Source organism: Podarcis melisellensis (assembly GCF_964234715.1).
Source record: "Podarcis melisellensis genome assembly, chromosome: 5".
NCBI classification, from domain to species: domain Eukaryota; kingdom Metazoa; phylum Chordata; class Lepidosauria; order Squamata; family Lacertidae; genus Podarcis; species Podarcis melisellensis.
Genome location: NC_138537.1, coordinates 80,808,496 through 80,826,662, shown reverse-complemented (window position 1 = coordinate 80,826,662; position 18,167 = coordinate 80,808,496). Strand labels below are relative to the sequence as shown.

Below are 18,167 nucleotides of genomic sequence, written 5' to 3'. Positions count from 1 at the left end.
ATAGAAAAAAAGGTTAAGTACCTGGGGGTAAATCTGACATCAAAAAATGTGAATCTATTTAAAGACAACTATGAAAAATGCTGGACAGAAGTTAAAAAAGATCTAGACATATGGTCTAGGCTGAAACTTTCCTTGTTAGGCCGAATTGCTGTTATCAAGATGAATGTATTGCCAAGAATGTTGTTTTTATTTCAGACGTTGCAGATTCTAGACAAAATGGACTGTTTCAAGAAGTGGCAGAAAGACATATCTAAATTTGTCTGGCAGGGCAAAAAGCCCAGAATAAAATTTAAGATTTTAACTGATGCAAAAGATAGAGGGGGCTTCGCCCTGCCAGACTTAAGACTTTATTATGAATCAGCAGCTTTTTGCTGGTTGAAGCAATGGCTACTTCTTGAAGACACAGACATTCTTGATCTGGAAGGATATGACAATAGTTTTGGTTGGCATGCATATCTGTGGTATGACAAGGTAAAGGTTTACAAAAGTTTTAAAAACCATATTGTAAGGAAAGCACTGTATAATGTGTGGAATAGATATAAGGATTTATTGGAAAGTAAAACCCCTAGGTGGTTGTCACCAATGGAAGCGAAAGCAGTGAAAAAAATCAACATGGACTCTAATTGGCCTAAGTATTGTGAAATTTTAGAATATGAAGGTGAAAAATTGAAGCTACAAAATTTTGAGAAGCTAAAGCATAAAGTTCGAGATTGGTTACACTACCGTCAGATAAATGAGATGTTTAAGCAAGACAGGAAACTTGGTTTTCAGAAGGAGAGGTCAAAGTTAGAAACAGAATTGTTAGAATCCAATACCAAGAATTTATCTAAAATGTATAATTTGCTGCTGAAATGGAATACACAGGATGAAACGGTGAAATCAGCTATGATTAAATGGGCACAGGATATCGGTCATGATATTATGTTTGATGACTGGGAACAGTTATGGACCACCGGTGTTAAATTTACGGCATGTAATGCCTTGAAAGAGAACATAATGAAAATGATTTATAGGTGGTACATGACCCCAGTCAAACTTGCAAAGATCTATCATCTGCCCAATAACAAATGTTGGAAATGTAAGGAGGCTGAAGGTACTTTTTATCATCTTTGGTGGACTTGCCCAAAGATTAAAGCCTACTGGGAAATGATCTATAATGAAATTAAGAAAGTCCTTAAGTGGACATTTGTAAAGAAACCGGAGGCTTTTCTCTTGGGCATGGTCGGCCAATTGGTACCAAAGAAGAATAAGACATTTTTTATGTATGCAACCACAGCAGCAAGAATCCTGTTGGCAAAGTATTGGAAGATGCAAGAATTACCTACTCTGGAAGAATGGCAATCGAAGGTGATGGAATATATGGGACTGGCAGAGATGACTGGCAGAATCCGTGACCAGAGGAAAGAGACAGTGGAAGAGGACTGGGGGAAATTTAAAACATACCTAAAAAACTACTGTAAAATTGTGGAATGATAAGATGTTAAGGGGTAGGAAACAAAGAATTACAGTTGCAGGTGATCTCATGACAACTTTGCTCAGAGATTACTCACCTCATTCATTGGCCCAAACTTCCTTTGCCTGTGCCTAAGTTTGATGTCGTCTGCAAAATGAATATATGTATTTATACTACTAGGGGAATCCTGGTTTATTCCTACCAGAGCACAGATAATGCTTCTCCTCCCACTCTCTGTCGCTGAAGGATGAGTCTCTCTTGATGAGGCTCGGCTGCATGCTTTTGATGGCTTTATTTTTATATAAGGACCGTGTTAGTATTTTCAAAGGTCAGGTAGCTTTTGTCCAAATGTACTTTCCCGGTTTTAAGAATGATGCCTCTTTAATATGATTCAACCATCTCCAGAAGCAGCAGCCTGTCATAAAGTTACTCTATTGATCTGTCAATATCACCGTCTTGTCTGCCAAATGAAAGATGGTTTAAACTCATAACCCAGACCAGCAGCTTTCTTATTGTAAGTCGGACAAAAAATGGCATTGATCTTCCCAGCTGAAGTGTTCTTTTCACAGCTTGCCAGCACAAACACACTGTTGTCCCTTAGTCAGGGCTAATTAGCTAATAATTTAAGGCAACGGAGACAGCAGTCTTAGTTTAATTCAGTGTTGGGGGAAAATAGGCAGTAAGGCTTAAAACATGGAGCAACTTTTCTGCTCAGCTATGATAAAAAAAAATGTGTCCCAACTTTTTTGCTTGCTGTTTTTGATCTTTCCTCAGCACTAAAGAATAATGTTCTTGTTGAGGCAACTAAGTGGAGCTCTTTGTTCAGGCTTTATAGACAAAACAAAAGACAGAGGCTTGCTATCTGTAATAAATAGTATTTAGCTATCAAGTTAAGAAGAGCTTCATGATTATTTGTTTAATGAAATCAAATCATTGGATTGATATGGCATGCAATAGAGAAACTAAAACTAGGGACTGAATGCTGTATTATGTGTCACATCGGGGCTGCCCCACCTTTTGGCACATTTGGAAATCTAGGAAACTGTTGCGGACACCACAGATGGCCATTTCACAGAATGAAAGCTGGCAACAGTCCCCACGCAAATCGGCAAAACATGCATACCCCTTCTTAAACAAAAAAGCAGGTGTCCCAGCCCTTCAAAAGGGCTTGTTAAGGAACAGGGCATTGGTGTGTGTCTGTGGTTTAGAGTTTAGAGACCACAGTGTGAAATAAATGGCCAGGTGGTGTCCTAGATGACAACAAAATCTTCAATCAGCCACACTCAGTGGGCAGGTTCTGAAGTTCATTTGTGGGCTACTTCCAGGGTTTGGTGTTGCCCTTCAGCAAGATGCTGTCTGCAGGTCCCTACTTCTCAAAGTACAGTACTGACCTCATCACTATTCTTGCAGCTGCCCATTTGCTTACCTCTCCCTTTGGGGCCCAGTCCTCACCATCTTCCAGGGGGAGAGGGCAAGGGATGCGGAGCTTGCAGATTTTCCTCTTGCTGTTCACTCCCTTTCCTGGAGAAGAGACGAGAACAGGCAGCATGAGGTGTATGAGCAGTGACAGGGAGTTCTAAGGCCCTCTTAATAGAGCCCACTCAAAAGCATGAAAGGGAGATTAGTTACTATGAAATATATGCAAGTCAGCTCTTAGTCCTCATAGTCAATATGGCAAAATGTGGATATGTAGAATAAGTGCATATGAGGTGAATGTCTCATTCTCTTAAACGTCCAGCACACATCATTGTCTTGCATTGTAGAATTTGCTGCTACGTTTTACAGGAATAGTAAAGGACCTGCTTATGTAGACTTCTGAATGCAACTGGAGTTGTTGCGTGCAAAGCAGAGCTCCTACATCCACACCCACACACTAGTGTGAATTGGCAGAATATTTTTTCTTCTAGCTTAATGACTCCAGAATAAAATAGAGTTGATTTGACTATGCATCCTATTTTATAAAAGCCCTTTAGAAAAATTGTGATCAATATCTCACTGAAGAGCTTTCTCAAAGGCCCTTTTTTGTTTTTTAGAGGGAAGTTTCATTCATGAAAGTTAATGTGTTCTGAGTTATCTTCTACTTTTTTATGCCTAAAGATCAGAGGGTATCACATTCACAATGAGACCTCTGAATGCGACTTACTTGCAACTCCCGCTGAAAAGGGCGGCATATATAAACTATGATTATCTATAAGCCTATTTTTGTCCTCATCTTGTAGTTCATTCTGACCTATAGTAGAGAGAGAGACTCTGCTAATCCTGAGCTATCACACCTACCTGGCTGCGAACACCTTGGGTTGCCTCTAGCAAATGCTCAAGCTGAGATTTTGGCAGACCTCCAGTAGGGGTTTCCAGAACAGGGAGCTTTTTTGTCTAATTAGGGAAGAAATAATTTACAGGCAAGTGTTTGTCTTCCCTGCAAAAACTCCCATTCCCCACCAAGTTAATAGTCTGATGATGCAAACAGCTGTGCACTTCTATCACTTGACATGTGCCTATCGGATGAAAATACTGTGATGACGTCCTCTTGCTTAGCTGTGACAGCAGAAAGATTTTGGAATAAATTCACCCTTACTAAGGTCTCTAGAATGTACCATTTGAATATCGGGACTTGTTTCCTGTGATTTGCACATAACAATCTTTTAATGTTTGGATAAGCATCATCTTTAGTTTGTATACATTTTCTTTTATTTTAAGCACACACAGGCTGTTGTGGCATTTTGGCTCTCTTATAAATAGGAAGGGGTTTTTTTTATCCTTTAAGTCTCTCTTCTGAAAATTCCCAATAGCAAATGTATCTAATTTTCAAGACTGCACTCCATCTGTCAGGGTGAGGGGAGGGGAGGGGGAAGTACATTAGTAGTCTACACATGAACAACTTATTAGTTCATTTGGTCTATATGGAGTACGGTGATTCAAGACTGATTTAAAATATTCATCCTCAATTACTGGTGCAGCACAGTTCAAAGTGCTGCAAATCTGCACATTTGACTGAGAATTTGAAGGAAAATCACTGCAAATGTCTCTCTGTGTAATTAATGAAACTATCATTCTTATATAAATACTTGATGTGTGACGGTTTTGTTGTTGCTTTTCTCTTCCCATAAAACATAGGACATACATCCCTTCTGATTTCCTGTGCATTTCATGAATATAGGGCAGTCTCTCTCTTGGGCATGCAAAATTACTTCTATGAAAAAATAGGGCTTGCTTACAGGACTCCAATGTTGAGACAGAATTGTCCATGGAGTAAGTTTGAGGGGGCAGATTGCAGCCACTTTGCTGAAACCAAGCAAGTCTAGTCAGTAGTAAGATGGGAGACCACCTGGAACTCCCAGACACATGGATCTTTTTGATTAAAAAGGCAATATATAAATGTACTAAAAATAAAGACAATCAATTAAAATAATTTAAAATAGGGGTGGGGAACCTGTGACCCTCCAGATCTTGCTGGACTTCAATTCCCATAATCCTTGATAAATGGACATCTAGAGGGCCACAGGTTTCTATCCCTGATTTTTTTTTCAAAGGATGAATAACTCCCCACAGAGTTGTCATCTTAACATCTGATTATGTAGGCTGACCTAGTGTTTGAATGTGGTTCTCCAGGGCCTTCAGGCTCAAAGACCTTACTCTGCCTTGCTTCTCTGCCCGGTGTGCATGCAACATGCTGTGACGTCATGTCATGACAGTGAGCTGGGGGTGTGCACTGTGACGGCAACTGCACTGGGGGCCACACCTCTGCCATGGGGCCTCTATTCTTGAAAATCTGAGTTGTTGTTATTTATTTTATTTTTTCAAACCTAGACTATGGGCTGTATCCAGTGCTGTAGCTCCACCAGTGCAAGGCACCGTATTTTTCGCTCTATAAGACGCACCAGACCACAAGACGCACCTAGTTTTTGGAGGAGGAAAACAAGAGAAAAAAAATTCTGAATCTCAGAAGCCAGAGCAGCAAGAGGGATCGCTGCGCAGTGAAAGCAGCAATCCCTCTTTCTGTTCTGGCTTCTGGGATAGCTGCGCAGCCTGCATTCGCTCCATAAGACGCACACACATTTCCCCTTACTTTTTAGGAGGGAAAAAGTGAGTCTTATAGAGCAAAAAATACGGTACTTCTTCCATGCATGCAATGGAAAGTCATTTCCTGTCCCCTGCAGCCCCCTGGGTCACCCTCAAAATCAGCTCACCAGGATTGGGGCAGGTGGATTCAGTGCTGGGGGAGGAGGGAAAATGGAAGTCCCATTGTGCCAGCGCAACCCCACTAGTGCAGCACTGCATACAATCTTAGGACTGCAAGGAAATGCTTGGAAGTAAATGGACATCTCAGAAGGCAGAGACATTGCTGAATAAGATTTCCAAAGGTCATAAGTTGAGGGTCTGCTATTTCGCAGAGCCCTTTGACCCCCACCCTATGCCTACCAAGAACAGAATAAATTATGTAAAACGAGAGAAATCAAGTACTTATGTTAAATGTACATAACTTATGCAAGCCATGGAATCCAGCTTCTTCTTTTTTTAAGCCTTATTTTGAGGTATTAGTGAAGATTTTTGATCTAATGCAGCCCTAGCCATATTTGCTGGAGTGGACAGAAACACCTTGGGAAGTGCCCAAGCATCTGGATGCCATGGCAGAAGCCTGCTAAATCACTCTGTTGTAGAGCTCAAAGGATTTCTTTGCCATCTTTATGTTTAGCTAAGCTGGCTAAAAAACAGCCTCGGTGGAAAATAAGCCGTCCCCCCACAAATGGTCACGTGAATTGGCCTTAATTATCTTTACTTTTTTCTGCACTGTTTCTCCGGTTTAGAGGGGCCTGCTGTGACTCTTTGAGAAGCCTTGCTCTGGAGCATGCATGTAATACCCGGCTTGCCATCTGTTCAGGTTCCTTGTTGAAAACGGCAATGTAACTCTACGCTTGTGTATAGAGAGAATGATAGCAGGGTGAAGCTAGCGCCACAGGTTTTCACAACTGATTTTTACTGTCAGGCTCAGCATCTTGCTTTCGTGTGGCAAATTGTCATTGACATGAGTTTTTCGGTAGGTGAGACAGCCACAGTGAAAGAGGCACTCTACTCTGTTCTCTCACCGAAAATCTCTGTTTTGTTTTCAGAGTCCCCATAACTTCTTTAAAAAAAACTGCAGCAAGGTGGGATGTCTTTAAATAATTTATTTTAGAAATAAGAATTCTGAACATTCAATAACCAATTTTGTAGAGTTTGCTAAACATTTACAAATTAATGTCCCCCCAAAACCAGTTAGAAGCATAAAATGCTAATATTATATTTTAGTACTAACAAAAATGAAACAAAAACCTCCAGTTAACCAGGGGACTATGGAATATTAGAATGGGTAAATTGTAGGGTTTGCAGGCCATTTAAGCTCAGATCCTGAGAGTACAAGTAACATCAGAGCCTGGTAGCTTTCTTAATGATGCTCAGGGCAGGATCATTGTTACCTCTGCAATATTTTTTCAGTTGCTTTCATTCATTTCATTGGTATTTACACCTTCCTCTTTGGCAGAAAGTGGGGAAAAGACCAGAAGAATGTAGCTGGAAGAGGAAGATTGCTTCCATTGCTTCTGGCTTCTTGCTCTTGATATATAACTGCCTCTCCTGAAAATCCTGAGAAGAGGGCTAAAATCTTGAAACCTCAGTTAAAACCCCGGAGGCATAGCTGGTGAATGAGCTTTGTTTTCACACTCTTTCTGCAGTAGAATCTATCGGGAATTGACAACCTGTAATAAATAGCAGATCTTTTTGAGATATAGGATGGGCTTTGCAGAGAAATACTGGTCAGTTAGCAGAGCCCACCCCATTAGTAACTTAGATGGACTATAAGGTAGAATGCTAGTATAGGAGTGCACCTATTTTGGTGATTTTCATGATTTTCCAAGGCACCTTGGCATTTTGTGGGCTAATTAAGCCCTACTCTTTCCGTTCTTTCTTGGTCTGCTTTACTTCTAGCTATACTGCAGTATTTGAGGCCCAAGCCATTATTTTCATGACTGAGGACGGAAATTGGCATACAACAACCCTATAGTATTTTCTGTGCTTTCTAGCTGTCTCATTGGATTGTCAGTTCTTCATAAATTCTATTTCTTCAAGCTGACAGCATTTCATTAGGAAGGGAAGCCCCAGGATTGTATCCTAAAGCTTTCCCTTCCTGTCTTGGAATGTATATGCAGGGCTACCAGTCAAGGGACAAGTTGCGTAACTTCTCCTTTGATAAATCACTTGAAGAGAGTTCTGAATATCATCTGTTATAATTGAACAAATTGCATGTTGGGGTCCTGGGGATGGAATGTCTGCATCTAGCCACTCACCCCCTGGTTATGAAGCTCAATTCCTATTTCCCACATGTATTCTTGTAGCCATGATCTTGGGGCAATCAGTTTTGTGTTGAGTGGTGGGTTTCTTTTGGACACTCAGCCCACATCAAGCGCTTCATCACTTGAGTTAGTGACGAAACTTAGGAATTGATGTGTAGAATTAATCATTTCCAGGGAGTCTGGACTGTTTGGAAGTTGCCAGACCTCCTGCTCATCACTGCAAAGTTGTTTATTTAGCAGGCTGACACAGGAGAATTAGAATACTCATATGATATTTTTGAATGCATTACATACATGTGCCTTATGGAAATTGTGTTATTGGTCTTTGTGTTTACAAGGACCTGCTTTTTCAGGTACCAGCTGTCTTGAATGTTTTTGCTATATACAAAGGACTCCATGACAGCCATCTGGGTGTGTGAGTTTGTGTGATTGTAGCTTTGGGGATGGCATTCATATACCTGAAGGGTGCATATTGTTACCACACATTTTGGTATACCTATTTGGCACAGCAGTCCAAGCAGAGAGGTATGTGCACTTAAAACAATAACAGGAGAAAGAAATAATAAGTAATATATGTTTTATAACAGTGACATGGAACCTTTCAGAGAGAATTAACAAGTTGCATATTCCTAATGTCCAGTCAAGTATATACCGTACTTCTCTCTTCCTTCCACTCATTATCTTTCCCCTATGTTGGCATTGTTGTATTGAGGTCTTAGTATTTAGTATTTAAAGGTTTTTGGCATTACTGATTCTGGATTCTACTTTTTTAGTTGGGTTGAAATTGGGATAGATTTAGCAAGTGTGGTTTTTTTTTGGGGGGGGGGGGGGAGACGGTGCTTGGCTTGTCTGCAGGTAAAACTCTCCCAGACTGGAATCCTTCAATCAAACAAGTTTGTCTTTTGGATATTTTTGTCCTCCTTCACACTTTAAAATAACAATTGCCTATAATTGCTATGTGCAAAGTTAAAAGCACCCTCTGTGTTTTGAAGGGTAATAATTTTGGTGTCAAAGTTACGCTTATTGCATTTCACCAGAGAGAAAGAGAGAAACTGAATGGTTAAAAACAAGCAAGTCTAATCTTGCCCCAGCATTTATGCACCTATGAGTGATACTTTCATTTGAAAATTAAAACTGAGGCTCGCACTTAGGTGGGTGGTTAAGTGCTGTTATGTAGCAATAATCTGTTTAAGAAGACACTGAAACACTCTTGCCCTTCCCCTTGTTAGACTTTCATATCAACCTTGTTCATGCAGATTTGGGCTTTCTTTCTTGGTCATCCACCCATCACTGATTCTCAAAGCAACAAAAGTTGCCAGACTAGCAGATGAGTCACCTGCACTAGCAGTTTTTTTGCTTTTAAGTGTTAATTCTGAAGGACTCCTCCTGCCTACAGTTTCTTATTTCATCTAAGGCGACTTCTGCTCTCAACAAACAAGCCTTTGGGGCATTCAGTCACCCCTGCCTAAGAGAAGCCTGATGTGACACAAGCAGAATGTTCATGCCCACCAAGTATTTGTGCCAACTAAGCTGAACTGGGCAACTGTGGCTACATTTACATGAATTGAAGGAAAAAGAGCTTCTGTAGGTATTTAGTTAGGAATCTGTGTCATGGCCAGGCCTAAATATGGTTCGGGATCCCCAAGTCCAACAGAAAACTTTGCTTTGTTGATGATACAAAAGCACAGGATCCTGCTAGAATATATGTAGTAGGCTTGGTCAATCCAAAGGCTTGACACTGCCTGCTAATTGCAAGGGTTATTGCTGCACAAAACTATTTCCTTCCATGTTTGAAGTAGACTCAAAGGATCTGTGTATCCACAGGCCTAGTACAATCTAGGCTAGATTCTTGATTCAAAATGAGGCACTAGGTTCCTTAGTCTTGTGGTCTTTCCCATTACCAGAAGACAATCCAGTTCAGTGGTCATATAGGAGTATCACAGAATAGCATCTTGCACAGTTTTGCTGAAAAGGACAAGTTCACAGGATTTGCACTGTTTTATAACCCCACATTACTCATTCCTGTTTCAACCCATAAGGAACGGGCAAGATGGTGGCATGGCCATGGAGCATTTTGCATTGCTTTGGCTGGTACCCTCCTTGGCTTCCACTGGGTCCTTGTGCCTGCTGTCTATACACTAGGAATAGCCCTGCTGGATCAGACCAAAGGTCTATGGAGTTCCACATCCTGTTTCCCACAATGGCCAACCAGATGCCTATTGGAAGTTCACAAATAGGGCGTGAGGGCAATGAACTTCTTTTGTTGCTGTCCATCAACAACTGATATTCACTGGCATGCTACCTTTCAATTGGGAGATAGCATATAGCTATCATAATTAACAGCCATGGATAAATCCATCCTCCCTGGATCCACTTTTACAGCCATCCAAGTTAGTGGCCATCGCCACATCTTTTGGCAGTGAATTTCAGAATTCATTGTGCACTGTAAAAACTCTTCCCTTTGTCTGTCCTTCATCTTATGACCATCACTTTCAATGGATGAATCCCAAACTTATGAGGAAAGAAAAACTCTATCCTCCCCTCTCTTTTTACTTTCATCACACTGCTAAAGCACTGTTAGTGTAGGGAGGGTTTATTTCAATTTTAAATGTGAAATTCTCTCAGGCAAGAGAGAGAGTTGGTGAGATCCTCCAATATGTATGTCAAATCCCCTTTCCCTTTATTAGAAAACAGAACAGCACCTATGATCCCTGAATTTTAAAAGGCTAGTGTCTGATCATCAGTATTTTAACTAGTACTGTAAGACAGGACTTTCTAAAATTGAGTAGGCAAATAGAAAGGAAACTTGCTCAAACATTCTTGGGGAACACAGTACAGATTTAGATGTAGCACCATGCCAATCTGTGGACCATCCAAGAATTTGAGTCAAGGGGCTTCATAGTTAGCCCACACCTAGGAGTTGTAGGAAATTTGATTAAATGCAGCTGCTTATTAAATGTTTGGGCATTCTTTTGAGTCACAAACCGGCTAGAGTGTCAACACTTCAGTAAAATTAATTTCCTGAACCTTCTCTGCTGCCTAGAGGATAGGGAGGTACACAGGCTATGTGACTCCAAAGGATTCTTTGATAACTCCCTCTTTCATAACAAACCAATCTCACTTCTTTCCCTCTCTGGGTTGCTGGGACTGGACTTCAGGGACCTGTACTACTTCTTTTTTTGATGCAGAAAGCACCTCATTGCTGCTAAGCTTGGAAACCAAATGAGTGCCAGGTACTTAATGCCATAGTCTTTGTGGGACCCAGAAAGGCAGGGAAATGGGTAGCAATTAAGTGAGCATATTTAAGTGGCAGGCAGCTAAGGGACAGCTAAATATCTTTCTTCTGTGATCTGTCTGCTACTCAGTCTGAAGAGGAGCTGCACTGCTTAGGGAGAAATGGGGGCATAGTTGGTTCCTCCCAATCCCCGAACTCCCAGGCTAGGGGCATTCTCTCCCAAAGGTTTCTTCCTGTCTTTATTCCCTTGTAAATATTCCCTTGTGTTAACCTTGTAGCACTTTCCGTAAAGCTCTAATGCCTTACTCCCAGCGCTGCTTATTTGAGCTGTACACTGCCTGACAAGGGAGTAATACTATTAATACACTGTTGTGCTCCACAAATAAATGACAGCATCTCTTTCACCCAATTTCAATGTTTATTGTTGTTCAATATCAGCCTCCTTATAGTGCAAAAAGTACAAATTTTGAGTAGAATTTAAGAAAATCTTACATTATTTGTATTCAGGATTTGTTGCATTTTAATCCATGCCAGCGTGAGGGGGGATTTAGGTGTGATTTGCTAGGCATTTTTGTCTTTTAATTAGAGCAGAAACATTTTGGGGAGAAAGGGAATATAAATGCACTCAAAATAGAGACGTACACAAAATCTGAATTTCAAATACCCCAAACCATGAAGTGAAATATTGCATATTTATTTTTTCCTGGTATGGCATTCTTGGTGGCAGCTCCCCAGCTCTGTAATTTCTCTTGGGGGGGGGGGTCATTCAAACCCAGATTTGGTTCCTTTTAGGACTGATCTACAGCACTTTCAATCACAGAATCCATCGTTTATTATGACCTGCAAGAAGAGGCCTTTTTAAAAAAAAAGAAAGAAAGAAAGAAAGAAAGGATATATGCCCATATGATTAGGTAATCCGTTCAGGTGGGTGGGATACAAATAATAAATCAGCACCATCATCTACCTTTTCCCCTCTAGGTTTATAAGATGAAGGGGAAAGTGGGGCTCTTGTATCTTAACGATAAGAAGGGAGAATTGCTTACCACATCAAGGTGAGCAAAGGTGCACCTGCTGAAATTTCTTATTCTGCTTTAGCATTAAAGCTACAGAAGACTTGTCTGCATTTGCAGCTAGTCACCCTCTCCCTGTGAAATCCTTTTTTTTAAAAAAAACAAAAACATGATGTACAGGCCAATGTTGCACTGCATTCAAATCCCCTTCTGTGTGCCATACTACCAATATGACCAGTGGCCTAAGATGTTTGTTTTAATGGACTAAATCTCCAGTCCTCACTGACCTTTGGTCATGCAGGATGTGGCTAATTAGAGTAGTTAGTTAGTTAGTTAGTTAGTTAGTTAGATAGTTAGTTAGTAGCCCAGGGCAACTCAACACAACTTACAGCCAAGCAACCAGACAGACACAAAACCCTGCATAGATATATCAAACCAAAAAAGAGAGAGAGAGAAATACACTAAAAACATTCCATCTGATTTTAAAAGGCCATAGTTAATCAGCCAAAGGCCTGGTTCAAGAGAAACGTTTTTGCTTGGCACCTAAAGATATGTAATGAAGGTGCCAGGCGAGCCTCTTTGGGGAGAGCATTCCACAAGTGGGAAGCCATTGTAGAAAATGCCCATTCTCATGTTGCCACCCTCCAGACCTCTTGTGGAGAAGGCACGTGAAGAAGGGCCTCAGATGATGACCACATGATCTGGGTCTGTTGGAATTGGATTTCAACCCCACCTGTAGTTCCATAGGTTCCCCGGATATGTATAATGATTGCTGTTCAATCTTCATGTATTTTTCAGTTCATTCATGTAGACAGCCATTTGTCTGATCACCTGTATTGAATAAAAAATTATTGCAGATTTTTGAATATTGAAAGAAACCTGTTTCTTTTTTCTGTCAAAAACATAAATGTGCCACCAGTGATTAGCGTAGGCACATTATACCCAGTGGAGGATGCTAGGGGGGAAATATGTTTTTGTATTTTCCAGTATGTTTATATATAATCATATACCTATGTAAACTAAAATACAAAAAATATTTTTTTTAAAGTCTTCTGCCATGAGCCAGTGCATTATAAGTAAATATTATTCAGCCTACGACAGGAGGAAAATGTTCATGTTAGCATTGCATCTATTAGCACCTTGCCAAGAGGGCATTAAAAACCTGTTCCACCAGCTTAGTATGAACTTTCTCCTCTGTCAGACAAGGACACGAAAGCTTTCTGTAGTGGTAGAAATGTGTGGGTGATAGGTGTGCTAAGAGGCAGGAGTGCACAAAAGGTTTAGTACTAGATTGATTCACTGTTCTGCTGCTCTGTACCTTCTGAAACTTAATAACTTGGCTACCCAGTTTAGCCAACACCAACCGCCTATTCAGAAAAACGTGTTTTCCGCATGCTGCTTACCCTGAATATTGATATGCAGATCTGAAGATGACTATTTGAGCATATTCCGCCAAGATAGATCTTCTAAATGAAACACTATATAGGATGAGCTAAATAACCAGAAGAAAATAATGTAGACTTTTGTCCACTGGGAATCATTTCCCTTTCAGCTCTGAGCCTCTTTTCAGAATTTGTTTTGGGAAGGAGAAGGTTAAAAGTTTCAGAAGTTGCATTTGAGAGTCATGGGGACCATCAGGAGGCAAGGTGGACGGGGCACCAAAGTGTCTGCTCTGGGATGAGGGGAATGCTCTGGGATGAGGGGAACGGTTACCCACCGTAGGCTTATAGGATCAAAGCCCTGTAAAGGGTCCCCAGGCCATGTGCTACACCCAGAGACATACCAGGCTCCTCACAGTCTCTAGGCCCCTTTCTAATTCCCTCACCATCAATCACTGTGGGACAGCATCTAAGAGGAGTGGTTGGCTGGCAGCCCCCTCCCCTTTAACGGTCACTTAAAGTTTTATATGCTAGTACAGACCACTTTCCCAGCCCTTTCTTTGTAGCACACAAGCTGCCCCTTCCTCTCCTTTGTCTTGTCTACCCTTAAGATGATGATGACGACGACTTAGAAGTAGGGGTGCAGGGAAAGAATTGCTTTAAACCACGATTGCCGGGTTACAATCCTGGGCTTCAGTCTGTACCTTTAAAAAGAAACCCAAAACTGATGAAGGATGAGACAAAGCATGTGTGGCTTCTCCTGCAGAGTTCTTCCCCTGGTCTTTTTGTCCTCCTCTCTCCCTCCTCCCTCGTCCCCACTGCTTTCGCTGCAGGCCTGCCACAAAGCCAGTAAGGCAAATGCGGGAAGAGGGGCGTCTCTGGGCAGGGAATGAAAGGAACAGGGAGAGGGACAGAGACAGGAGAAGCTGCAAATGCTTCATGAGGAATTGTAAAGGGTCTGAGCAAATTTCTGGGTAGCAAACTGGCAACCCTGCTTGGAGCAATGATTTGTGCATCTAGAAATATATCCTTGTAAGCCTCTAGGTATTCAGGGCAGATTTTTTGGAAGGCCTCTGAAGCTCCACTCTTCTGGAACACCACCTGTTCTCTTGGTGCCAAGTCTAACATGTGCTAACAGGCCCTTATGAACTGCTTGCCTGATTGCCTCTCTCTGGGTAAGCACCCGAGAACCAGATCCTGCAATATCCTAGCAGGGCCTCTCTGAGGACATGCAGGTTGCTGAAAGAATTAGCTACATCTTTCCCAGCCATTATATGAGGCTGTCTTAGGAGAGAGTTGATATTTACTCTTGCAATACAAAGATGATGCTCCTTCAATCTGTGTCCCGGATCCTTCACACTTTTGCTCTTTGGCTAGGCTGTCCCTCAAATGAATGTCTCTCATTTTGAGGGGGCTTAGCTTGTGGGCGTTTTTTTCTGAGTAGTTGGAATTGCAGAAAACACCCACAACTTTCTGAACTTATTTGTTGGCAGTTACCCTGTGTCAAGCACAACATTGTGTCCCTGCAAAGTGTCTTGTGGGGCTGGATTAAGGGTGTTCAGCACCCACCAATCCTGCCCTGTGCTATAGAAGCCTGTCTGGAGACACAGTGTGCAGGGAAAGTGTCACTTTTCCAAATGTGGATATGTGTTTTGCCATCCTTTGGCCCACTTTGCCTGGGCACCTGCTGAAGATGGTTGACCAGTTTTCTTAGTCATAGGAAGTTGGAAACCGTACAGTGGAGTGTTTTCCTGGTGCATTTCCTGTCCTCACTACTCAGGAAGAATCGCACCTTTAAACTGTATTGGAAGTGAAGGGCAGATGATAGGGCTCCCTCTTGCTGCCACCTGAGGTGAGATGAAATAACCTCTGGGGAGCATCCTGGCCATGCTTCTCTTGGGCCCTTTCATGAGGTGAAGGAGTGGCATTTATTTATTTAATGCATTTATTTCTCACCCTTAAAAATAACCATCCAAGGGCAGGAGCAAGGATCAATGCACATAATAAAACACACCAAGAAAGCAATAAAATCAAGATATAGTGCTGCTACTGGAGAAAGAGGAAAGTGTGCCAGAGAGGTTGAGGCTGGGAGTATCTGTCCCCGCCCCTTGCACCTTTATAATTTCTCTGAACAAAATCTAAATGTTTCCCAACTGTTGGCTTCATGTCTTTTCACAGCTGCAGAACGTCTTGCTTTCCAGGCCCTGGTGCTGCTTCTTTTGTGTTAATATCTTTCCATGGCCCCTTTTGGGCTTGAAACATTTCCACTCTTGCCTTCTACTTGCTAGCTCTTCACTAGTCCATTTTCTCCACATCTGCTTTCCTGGAAACCTGTGGTTTGTTTTGTGCTTAAAATATCCCTTCCAATCTAACCTTTGAAATATATACTTCCTCTTTTTTTAAAAAAGTTGACTTTGTATTCATTGGTATGATTTGACCCAGGGCTTGTCTGAGCTCTCTTCACTGTTCCCAGTTGATTCTGATCTCCTCTCAACAAAATTACTCCCAATACATTGCCTGACTGTGGTGTTCCTGGTAGCTGTCATCTTCACTGTGTTAGGGCTGTCTAATTACTCTCCTGAAGAATCTGTAGCTCAGAAATCTATACTTCCCTGATGACAGAAACTGCAACAATTCACTTTGTTTTGCTGGACACTCAGGCCAGTAAAGTAAACATACGTCAAAACCTTTCCTTGTCTTATGTTAACAGTGAGCCTGGTTCTGTGATCAAGGAACAACACACCCTCTGCTTTATTGCAACACAGAGCTCTTCCCTGTAATAAATACTCAGCATCGCCTACAAATAAGGAACACAAATTATACGTAATTTTGCTTTGCCTCCACTGGCTGTTTCTGTGCTCCCTCTGCTGGATCAGGAAGCACACGCTGCCCCCAGAAAACCCCAAAGATTGCAGTAGTGCTGAAGCTGTATAAAGCACAGGGGCTGTTACATATTCATACTGACATACAAACAATATTATTGCACATTAAGATGTGCAGTTTACCTGAAAGGGGTGGCAAGCGAAACAGTTTGCTTACAGAAAGTAAATATCTCAGGCTGTTTATGTAGACAGCTTCAAATAAACCTTCAGATTTAGGGTTGTTTCAGTTAATCAGCAGTAATGGTAGGTAAGGAAGAGAATACAGAGATACAGCATGTCAGCATTGCTCTTGAGTGAAAATAATTGCTTCCAAATTTTAAAAAAATGCACTGATAAGGTATTAGTTGTAAATGACAGGGCCATTTCAAACAATATTAGCAAATTTCAAGCAAATATATATATAAAAAACTAAATTATATTATTTAGTTATATATAACCAAATTGAAAACAAAATGTTTGTAGCTGTCATCTAAATCAGTATAGTGAGTATCCATGTAATATTAAGAGGCAGGGAGTTTCAAAGAATCGCACTGCAGAACTGAAAGATTGCCTCCTAGCATATAATGAAGAATGACTATTATATGGCCCTGGTAGAAGTGCAAGTCCTACAGATCGAAGCCATCCAGTAGGTGATCCTTTAATTAGGCTGTTTTTGAGATAGGGGAGTGTTACCTAGAAGACCGGACAAGGATAGTGCTTTTTGGCATTAATCTAGTCAAGATCGATGGTCGTTTGAAAATTCATAAATATTTCTGTGGCATTCTCCCACTGTGGCTCTTCAGACCTATGGAGGACAGCCTGCCAGGAGACCATGCTTGGCTGCTAAAACAGCACATAGAAGGTACATTGCCTATAAGCAACCCATTGACAAAATAGCTTTCCCCAGAAAACTCTGCGATTTGCCAGGGTAATTTGTAAACTTTGTCTTCGTCTTGATGGGAAAATGTATGGAGGGTACCAGGTTGGGAAAGGAGGCTCTAAAAGAAAGAGCAGCATATTGACTGTGGCAGGGCTAGCCAACCTGGTACCACCCCCCTGCCCATGGCTGGCATCATCCCTAACTACTAGCTATGCTGGCTGGAGCTGATGGAGAAGAGCTACATTGGCCGCCCCTGCAGTATGGGCTAATGGTAGAGTTGCTCAAAGCCCTGCTACATAGACTGTACATGCAGCGCTACAGTGGAATGGCCACAGAAATGGAGTGGCACAACTAGCAGGCCCGAAAAAAGGAAGTGGAAATTCCACGTGCTACAAATGGCATTTGCTGTGAGCTCAAATAAATGTTAATTTGTAGCACCTGGAGTTCCTTCATTCCTTCACTGTTTTTTTACTTTTTTAACCTGCTTCTGTGGAACTAAATACCCACGCTCCCCTATTGCCTGTAAGAACTTTTGCCTTGAATGAGATTAGGAGCCTATGGAGAAATTCCTTTTCAGGCAGCCCCACACATGTGATCTGCCCACTGCAAAACGAGAGGCTATACTCATGCTTGTGTAGGGATTCACATACGTAGGTGCCTGTTCTCGCTACATGGGGTTTGGCACAAGAGCATGAGGCTTTCTCCCCCCCCCCCAAATGTTCTACAAGTACAACCTGTATGCAGGGAAGATTTATGAAACACCCCTATGGGGCAGCTTTGTAGAGGACATCCTGGCTTCAAGAGAGTGGCCATAGCTCTCCCCAACATGGCATGGGTGCCATTAAACTGCTACTTGGGAGCACAGGATGAAGGAAAATTGGGAGACCCATTGTGGGTAGCAGGCAATCTATCCTAGTGCCATTGAGGGAAAGTGGATGTGTCAGGGACAAACAACAGCAGCCTATTGAGCTTTTGGTACTTGATATTGTATATTCTGTCCTGCAATCAAATTGTGAGCATGCA

General features: G+C 41.7%; 1 protein-coding gene across 11 annotated transcripts in view; it reads left to right on the top strand.

Annotated features, from left to right (window-relative positions):
• Positions 1-18,167, top strand: part of ZMIZ1 (zinc finger MIZ-type containing 1) — a 363,974-nt gene that overhangs the window by 143,190 nt on the left and 202,617 nt on the right. The window lies entirely within an intron of this gene.